The 10,088-nt window shown below is 43.5% G+C and overlaps 1 pseudogene; it reads right to left on the bottom strand.

Annotated features, from left to right (window-relative positions):
• LOC119381417 (uncharacterized) overlaps positions 1-9,872 on the bottom strand; it is a 101,324-nt pseudogene extending 91,452 nt beyond the window's left edge.
• Positions 9,873-10,088: the final 216 nt, after the last annotated feature.

The raw sequence follows: 10,088 nt of genomic DNA, 5'->3' as shown, positions 1-10,088 counted from the left end.
CGTATGCGCATAGAGACAGAGCATACTAGTGAGGACACGGCAATCATAAAAAAATTAACCATATCATACCTATAAGCAATGTCGTAAATCATTTTACTATCATCAATGCAGATTAACGCTGATTTAGGATGATATATACGAGGTTTCACGAGAAGAACAAGTATTTGCAGACGGTTCATTGTAGCTTTGCAGGCTGGGGTGCCACACTGCTATGCTCGAGGTCGCGCGGTCGATTCCAGATCAGAGCGGCCGTATAATGACATGGGTGAAATGCAACAGCATCTGTGTACTTAGATGTAGGTGTACCTTAAAGAACCCCAAGTGGTCGAAAGTAATGTGGAGTCCCCCGCTATGGCATTCCTCGTAGTCATGACGTTGCGTTGTCTAAAAGTGGAGAAATTATCATTAAGGCGAAAGCCTTAGATGCCTCATCAAACGCGACACAGTGACGCCTTCATTATGTCACTGTGGCGTCAAATAACGTGACGTATCATGGTGACATCACATGACAACACTGCTTGGCCAAAGGTGTGCCGATCCCGGAGGCTGTGCAAAACAAGATGAGGTGCAGAAAGGTTACAATGCCTGCGATCCTGGAGGCATCGCAAACTCACGTTAGTTCCAGAAAGCTTTCAGAGGGGGGGGGGGGGGGGGGGGGGGGCACGGGATGTTGAATACATCACTGGAAGAAAAGAAAAGCCAATCTACGTTAATGAGCACCTGACGCCTGACAATAAGCGGCTGTTTTCCAAAGCTCTTGCTCTAAAAAAACAAATGAAATGGGCTTCTCTGTGGACTGACAGTTGTGCTATCAAGGCAAGGCAAACTCTGAATAGTGTGGTGCACAGAATTTCCTGTGACGCTGATCTGCATGTATTGAACGCTTAGGCGCGAAATAAGGTTAACCTTTGAAAAAAAAAACGAAAATGTCTTATTTGCTTCCGAGTGATTTTAATAATATTCCTCCGCAGAGCTGGGGTTTTTCTTTGATACATTTCAATGCTCGTAGCCTTTCTAAGAACCATGACAGTATTAGCGCTCTACTAGCTTCTCTGAAGCATCAGTTCTCTGTTATCTGCTGTTCTGAAACTTGGCTGTCACCAAGTCACGGTGACTTGTATGGCTTTCCTGGTTATAACAGCGAATATTGTCACCGAAGTGATAATCCTCATGGTGGTTCAGCCATTTTTTTATCAAATAATATTCAGTATAAGAGGCGCAATGATTCAAATATAAATGTGGTGAAATGTGAATCTGTTTGGCTGGAGCTTGATTTACCGGGACTTTGTCACAATCAACGAAAAACTATTCTTGCCGCTGTCTATCGGTCACCTTCCTCTGACTCATCTGGTTTTTGTAATGCTCTTCACGATTTGCTTGGTACACTTGCCGCTGAGCGCAAAAATGTAATAATTACGGGTGATGTGAACCTTAATTTACTCGATTGCTCTAGCCATTCAACCCTTGAGTATACGACTTCTATTTATAGTTTTGGGCTTCAATCGCTGATATCTGTACCGACACGCTGTACTGATGATGGCTCGCAGTCATTAATAGATCACATCCTCACAAACATCGATGACGTAAGTCATGCTGGTGTAATTGAGAGTGAGGTAACTGACCACTTTCCTGTATTCTTATATTTTAATAAGGTCATCACTCACAGCAATGTAATTCGTCAAAGGTATCGGTTTGATTCGGACAAGTACTGCAAGCTCATTGGTGATGTAGATTGGTCCACTGTATATTCCGCAAACGATCCTGATGTGGCCTTGACCCGGTTCTACGACGCTATTTATTCTGCAGTTGAGCATTCAACCATATTGCAATCATCTAACAGATGTTACTTTGCCCCACGCTGCCCTTGGTTGTCCGATTCACTGATACGATCTCTTCGCAAAAAAGAGAGCTTATATAAAAAGACGAAACGTCAGCCATTTATTGAGCGCTTAGAATTGCGCTATAAAACTTACTCCAGCACGTAGGCTACGCTTTTAAAAAAGGCTAAACAAAATTATTATGAACGGCAACTACAGCATTGTCAAAATGATACAAGAAAAAAGTGGCAGCTTTTAAAAGATTTTCTAAACTCTACCCGGTCGCGCAGCAAAGTGACCTCTATTCGTGTCGACGACGTCACCCTCACTGCAGCCAGCAATGTAGCTGACGCCTTTAATGTACACTTTTCTACTAGCTATACCAATGCCCCTTCCTCTGACTATGTACCTCCTTTTTCTCACAGTCCTCAATCGATGTTTCTTTTTCCTACTTGCGCTTCCGAAATTTGTTCAGTTATTGCAGGATTAAAAGCTACCGGAGCTGGCTTAGACAATGTCCACTCAAAACACATTAAACTTGTAAGTTCTATCGTTTGCCCTATCTTAAGCCATATTTTTAACCGCTGCTTCAAAAACGGCGTTTTCCCAGATAAATTAAAAGTTGCAAAGGTAGTGCCAGTATTTAAAAAGGTGATCCACTCAGCATCGGCAACTACAGGCCTATTTCAGTCCTTCCCTTCCTAGATAAAATTTTGGAAAAACTAATTGAAATAAGGCTTTCCAAATATTTAAGTAAATTTAACATACTTTCTCCTTGTCAGTTTGGCATTAGGGCTGGTCTTTCTACTGATACTGCAATTGCGTGTTTCACTGACAAAATTAGGTCATTCATTGATAATGGTAACGTCGCAGGTTCTATCTTTGTCGACTTCTCTAAAGCGTTCGACAGTATTGACCATTTCATCCTGTTTCGTAAACTAGAATACTACGGTATAACTGGTCCCATACTAACGCTATTGCAGAACTTTCTCCTTGATAGGTTTCAGCTGGTCTCGGTTAATAACTTTACATCCACTCCTACCCCCATTCACAGAGGTGTTCCTCAAGGTTCGATTTTGGGCCCCTTATTATTTTTGCTATATATAAATGATTTACCGCGTTGTCTTACCTATTCTTCATGTTTACTTTACGCTGATGACACGACTCTTTTTTCGCATCACTCCGATTCTGCGACTCTCGTCTCCAGACTTCAAGCTGACCTCAATTCACTTGTTGAGTGGTGTAACAATAACAGATTATTGATCAATCCTTCCAAAACTTGTTTTATGCTTTTTCACTCACCGAACAAAAAATTACCATTCATTCCCCACCTCTTTGTAGCCTCGGTAGTCATTCCTTTGAGTGGACATACGTCATTTTTAGGAGTCATAGTCGATACACATTTGAAATTTCACGAACACATTAATTATGTTTGTAAAAAGATTTCATATGGAATAAGGGCATTGGTCAAGTCACGAATGTGTTTTAGCATCGAAACTCTGAAGGCATTGCATTATGCATTCATACACAGCCATCTCAGTTATTGCATCACATCATGGGGTAATTCATATTCAGTGCACATTTGGCCATTAAAGGTACTGCAAAGGCAAGCAATACGACTCATAACTTTCGCTTCACCTCAAACGCCATCACGTCCTATTTTTTCTCAGCTTCATATACTACCCGTCTCCGAAATCTATGTTCATAACGTATGTGTATTGTTTTTTAAGGTTTTTCACCGCACCCTCATTAACGACATATTTCTTGCTGTCTTCGCGGTCTCTAATAACCTTTTGTTGCCTAAAGTTCGCACTAACTATGGAAAAATGAGCATCGTTTTTTCATCAATTTCATTATGGAATTCATTATCGCGTGATTTGAAAGATAGTATGTCCATTCATGTATTTAAAGGAAAAGTGAAAAAGTGTTTATTCAGTGTATAATGGCTGTGCATAACTAATTTTGTGAAGTTGGTTTGTGTGTAGTTTGACTATTCAGTAATGTACTTCTTATTAGTAACACTTATAACAAGCAGTTTTTCGCTTTTCTTAGTTTAGTTTTCCATTGTATTAACAAAGGAGGTCCCGCCTGCGGTGTGTAACCTTGGGACCTCCTCCTGCATATTTACCTGCAATGTACTATATTTTTGACAAGACTAATAAAAGTTGATTGATTGATTGATTGATTGATTGATTGATTGATTGATTGATTGATTGATTGATTGATTGATTGATTGAGTCGACGGAGGCGTATGCATAACGGACCTCGTGAGTTTTTTACTGTGCGCACTGTGTGCACTCCTATTACTCGTTATTTTTGTTCAAACGGAAGGCGTAACCCCGTGCATATCATTGAAACTCATCTGATGATCATTCTCAGCATATAGAACATCACGTAAAACAGACTAATAATTCTAATCATTTCATTCTTTTGGCCTGAAGTGACTGAAGTATCGAAGGTCTCACGGCATAATACATTTTTTCTCAGCTTTTTCTTTCAAAGATTCTCGACTGAGGACTAATTCCTTTGTATGCCTCAAGGGCGCGCAGTTTTAGCACGCGAATAAAGGAAACACAAGAAGGAGGCACGGCTGCATTTGGTAGCACCGGTCAGCATCAACTCACGAGGCGTTTTACGGGTCGTCTTCCTTGCAGTTGTCGTGGTCGGTGTAGTCGCCGGAGACCTTGAAGTCGGGGAACTCGGTGGTGGCCTAGGGCTGCGACGTGTCGTCGTAGGTGTGGTGAGTTTCCCTGCGGGAAAAAAAGATTCAATATTCAAAATTGATGAATTGTCACATTATTAAGAAGACTGCGCTTTGTATTAAGGTAAACGCAACGTTTAGTTAACACCGCCCGCCAATACGAAAGAAAAGTGCCGTTTATTACTAAAGTGCTTACTTTTTTCTGATATATTGATGAACTCGTGAACTCTTAAGAAAGCAAGCAACACGGTGGTGGTGGTAAGAGTCACGTGCACTGCCTTGAGACGTTAAATAAAAAAAATGCTGCATCTGTTCGCAGATCATTACCAAGAATTTTCATTACGAAGAATTAGGAGATCATTCGACAGCGATTGTGATAATTCAGAAGCTTGTCTACAATGGTCTTGTGCAATCTGATGAACAGCTAGGCCTCCTTCCGTGCGTGTTTTCGCAACTGAGACCAGGGATTCTTGACGCACGAAGTGTGCCTGTTCTACTAACTTCTGAGATAAAACTACAAGTCCACCAGAAAACTGAAAAAAAAACAAAACGTCGCATGATGTAACACAGGTATATTGATTACAGAGAGAAATGAAATGAATGCTGGGTATATTATTTAGTAAGATGTCAAAAACAATTATGATTAGCTGGAAATGGCTACTTCTCGTTAAAATTATGATGAGCATTGGCAAAATGAGAAAGAGTTGCTGTTTCTGCACTCTTCTAATGGTTAAAGCATTGTAACGGTGGCTGTCTGATGGATCATCGGAGTTTATAGGAATGCACATTTTTGGTTGGGCGCGTTTCGGGTTCGCCTCTAATGTTCGACAACCGCAAGCGGCTCTGCTACGCCGCCGGAGGGGCGTGGGTAAAATAAGCATAAATTGCGGTTACTCCCGCGGACTCAGACAGGACCGAAGGGATCAGACACGCATGTGCGGCTCGAGCTACGCAGTAATGTATACTTACTATGAAAAATAGTTGAACACTCATTGTCGATTAATGATTATCTCCGTACGGTTTCTTCATAGCCGAAAGCCGGGCAATTTGGCAATCAAGTAACTTAATGTGCGTAGCAGCGCGTTAAAACACGAGACATACTGAATGAATAGGCGGATAGACCCTGCCAGTTTAATTCTCCCGTGTTGTGCCTTATCTTCAAGCACTCATTAAACAACAAAATGCTGCACGCATGCATGCGCATAACTTATATCCTGCTTGAGCTCTGGCGTGGTCTTTCCTGATGCATGTTATCGGCAATCATAACTTTTTAGAGCAGCGTTTAACCAACGTGCCATAGATTACACCAGAGCGGGAGTGGCTGTCTGTCGCAAGATTGTGGTCGAACTCCATCCTCTCCTATACACTTATGCATTTAAAGGGGCCCTACAACACTTTTTGAACAATGTCAAAGAACGCTGCCGATAGGTAGCGGAGGCTCCTGTGAAGATGTCCGCCAAATAGCAGTGCACGCGGCAGGAAATTTACAATTACGTTTTGACATCTATAAAGCGCTCGCTCTTCTTTCGGCAAATTACGCCACCGACCAGCCCGACGAAATCGATTGAGGGAAGCATATGGGCATGGCTGATTTGATGACAGCGAGAAAATCTTCCACGTGATGGTCCACGCCGACGTAGCTGCCTACCGCTCACCGAACGGCGGAGAGTGGTGCGCGGGATAGAACAAATCGAGACTGCGCAGGTCCGTTGCTATGACGACTTACGTGCGAGGAGAAAGAGGGGGTATTGACGTTGGCTGAGCTTCAAGGTCAAACGCATGCGCAAAGTCATTTTCTGGCTTTGTGTCGGAAGGAGTAGAGCATATCGCTCTAAAAAGGTCTTGCGGCAGCTACGGCAGGGTTGCAGTCGGGGCTTATCGCGAAAGCCGCGGGCAGAGGTTCGACGTAATTCAAATGAAAATGCTGAGATTTTACGCTCGTATTTTTCAAGGTAGGATTATTCGAGCAATACGTTCAGTGCGTACTCCGCGTATAAATGGCTGTTTTCCTTGATAAGACACGCGTAGCAGCAGGCGTGTTTCAAGGTGTACGGCCTACCTTCGCTCTGCGCGAGCTGTTCTTATTACGCTTTCGCAATGTGGCGCAAACGCGTGCTTTTCATTGCGTACGTAGCCAGACCACGCATAAACGCATAATCACGCATAAACAACTTCCTCTGCATATATCGCCCGCGAATAAACAATATATGGGTTCTTAGCCACACCGCATGACGTCATTGACTAACGCTTTAATTATAACTTGCCTGAAGCACACTCGCAGTAAATTTGGTTCCGACATATACATAGAGCAGGACATTAGATAATGTGCTGTGGCACCCGCAGCGACGCTGTGATGACCACCGTTTGCTGTGTGTTGTACGTACATTAGGACTAATTATTTCTTCATATGACGCAGATTGCGGCAAAGCATTGTAGTGGGAAGTGATTTATTATGGGTTGTGAATACGTCAGCACTGATATTTATTTCTTCATCTGGCTCAGGCTGCGGCGCATTATTGCAGCGCGAAGTCGAATTGTGCGCGGCTATCACGCTACTACCTGGGGGGGTATCGGTGTTTTGTTCGGCCGCAGGTGCATCTCGTTCCAGGAGGTCGCTGATGTCTTTATTCAATCCGTCGTTGGAGGTGTGCTCCTTTTCATCACCACCTGCAAAGCCGCAGTTGAAGGCAAGAAATTAAGGAATGAGCTTAAGGACGAAAATCTGGGCATCATGGCATGATTAAAAAGCCGCATTTTTGAACAATGAAAATGAGGTGTGGCGCATTTGCAGCAGATTTCTCTATAGCTAGCCTCCGGGATTTTATGCCGTCCATGCGGAAAAAGAATACTTTCGTTAAATAGACGTGTATGTCTTTCTGTCCCCTAAGAAAGTGCGAGTCCAAGCGACAAAGACGAAAGCAAACGCAAATTGCCCTGGCTCAGCGCTAGAGCGAAGTGGGAAAGGACGGTTTTTGACGCAGCCCTCCTCCTCCTGACCTGAGCGAGCTTCGGGACGAGGAGGGTGGCCTCGGCGGAGGAAGCACGACAGACGCTGTCAGCGGTTTGTTCGTCCTTCTTCCGTTCGTCTCTGTCTCGGTCTTTTGCGCACCTGTTCAAGATACAGAGAAGCTACTGTTCTTACGGGAAGAAAAGAGAGGCCGCATGCAATGCGCCCTCCTGAGGAACAACTCGCGTATCTAGACAAGTGACGACCACCAGTCAAAAATAAATTTGCGTGGTGTGATGACCACACAAAGTTCACACATCACAGCGCTTTACGTCGTGATGACCGCCGCGACCCCTCAAGACATCTGTCTATACCTTTCATTAAAATTCCGTGTCACCTCTGCGTCGTGCGCTGCAGGGCGCCGCTGGATTGAATTACCCTGCGCAAGACGGGGTAAATAGGAGATCGCTGGGAGAGTCCTCCATCGTGAAGTGCAAGAAATAAATGCTCACGTTGATGATGATCATACTCAATAGTAAAGAAAAGCCTAAAAATGTCGCCACATGGTCGAGCCGGCGAAGAAGGCAGAAGTCGGGCTGTTCAAGAAGAAAGTCTTTATTGGGCGAACTTGGGCCAAGGGAATTAAAATTCAAAGTACGAGCAATGCAAGCTGTACACTGATTGCGGCGTTCACAGTCGTCGGCCGTCGGTAGTCCGATCGTCGGGGGCACGTGCCATCTTTTACACATCTGTGATCAAACCTTCCAGAGTTTTCGCTGGCGCTCGCGTAAGCTTCCGAACAAACTTGACTGTTGACGTCCTTAACGTAATCTCAATAGAACAATCTGAAACAATCGTGAAACTTTCGAAACATTGCGGCGCGGCCTGCGCCGAACGGTGCTAATTGTTTTTGTGGGTGAACCCGAATAAATGAAAATAAAAAAATAAGGGCACGCGGTAATACGCCTCAGTATAGGAACTGAACACTTACGATAGCTCATCAGTAATATAACTGCTAGTTTCAATATTAGAATAATTGAACAAAATATATAAATAACCATGTTTCGACTTAATTACAGATATCAGCAATATAATCTATAAATTACATCTATCGCAGAACGGCTTGAAAAGTTTTACGAGCATTGCAGTGCCATTGACCTACGTCGCAATTTTAGCTGATTTTAATTTGGTAAACTTGAGACTCCGTATTCGGAATACAATACATTTCACATAGAGCGGTAAAGCGCATAATGATAACTTAATTGGCATCATTGTAACGTGCACGCAAACGTTCTGCTCGGACCCCTTCCCAAAATGAAATGCACGACTTGTATTCCGCGAAACTTTTCGAAATATTCTCTGGGCCAACCTATAGCCAACTTCCCCGAATATTTCACCGAACGTTCCTTTGAATCAACTCTTAATGTAAATATTTACGCTTTTGTTACTTTAGACGAGCATTTATATACACTTCTATCGCTAGCGTGAGATATATCGACCTTTGACGGTGTTGTTTCTGTTTATTATAATCACCTTCCTTGCCAATTTCCTGTGCACCCGCCGTAGCAGACTAGGAACTGAGATGTAGCGCTACTATGTGTGAGAACGCGGTTTCCAGTGCCCTCCACAGCGGCTACGTTTAGATGTTCGCGAAAAAAAAAATATTTTTTTTTCAACTGTATCATGGTATGTTAAGCACTAATCCCGGACTCTACTTGCGGCCACCAGGGAGTGTGTCAGCTCGGTCCTCCCACGCGTACGTTGTTAGACCTTACGGGCCTAGAGTTGATGTTTACAAGCATTCGTTCGTGGTCAAAGCCATCGAAGAAGGGAATAAAATAAGCTCGCAAAATATTTGACGGTACGAATTCGTTCGCGAGATTTGAAGAAAAGCTATAGTGACTCGGTGCCTAGATTCGACGTTCTCAATTTTATGTATAGTCATACAACGCCGTTTTGTGCTGCTATTTTGGATTTTCCGATATGCTGTTTATACATGTCTGTTCTCAGTTTGCATTGTGCTGTTTCTCTATTTGCTTTCAGTGTTGTAAACTTTCCCACCCTGTAACAGCCCGAAAAGGCTCACAGTATTGAAAAATAAATGACAAATAAATAATTGCAAATAACACCTCTGGACTTCGAAACACATTTCGTCAATATCAATGCAGAGTTTCCCACTACGGCGTTCCTCATAATCAGAGCGTAGGTTCGGAAGGTAATACCACATAATAGCATTAATGAATTTCCCCTTCGGCAAGCATGTCATGTGCAGGCATATCGAACGCGCCGAACGATAGAAGCGCATTGTGAACTCACTCGAAGCCAGCAAAACAACCACCAGGAGGCCCAGTGTGACCATGAGAACCACAGCCGTCGCCAGCAGGAACGTAGCCACATAACCCCTCATGTTCTCTCTACGGTGAAAAGAGAAATACAACGATGCAAATCATCAAGTATCGTGAGAGAGATCTAGGCGCTGTATTATCATAATCATCGTGTCAAGCACACACTCGCAGGACTCCTCGACTGACTGAGAACCTTAATATGAAGGAGCGCCAATTGCAGAAGTTTGCCGAACTGGGCTTTTGGGTATACTGCTGGCGTCAAATCAAACCCAAATGGC

The sequence above is a fragment of the Rhipicephalus sanguineus genome, chromosome 2 (assembly GCF_013339695.2).
Source record: "Rhipicephalus sanguineus isolate Rsan-2018 chromosome 2, BIME_Rsan_1.4, whole genome shotgun sequence".
Classification (NCBI taxonomy): domain Eukaryota; kingdom Metazoa; phylum Arthropoda; class Arachnida; order Ixodida; family Ixodidae; genus Rhipicephalus; species Rhipicephalus sanguineus.
The sequence above is the reverse complement of the archived record's forward strand: the minus strand, read 5'-3'. Positions and strand labels throughout refer to the sequence as shown.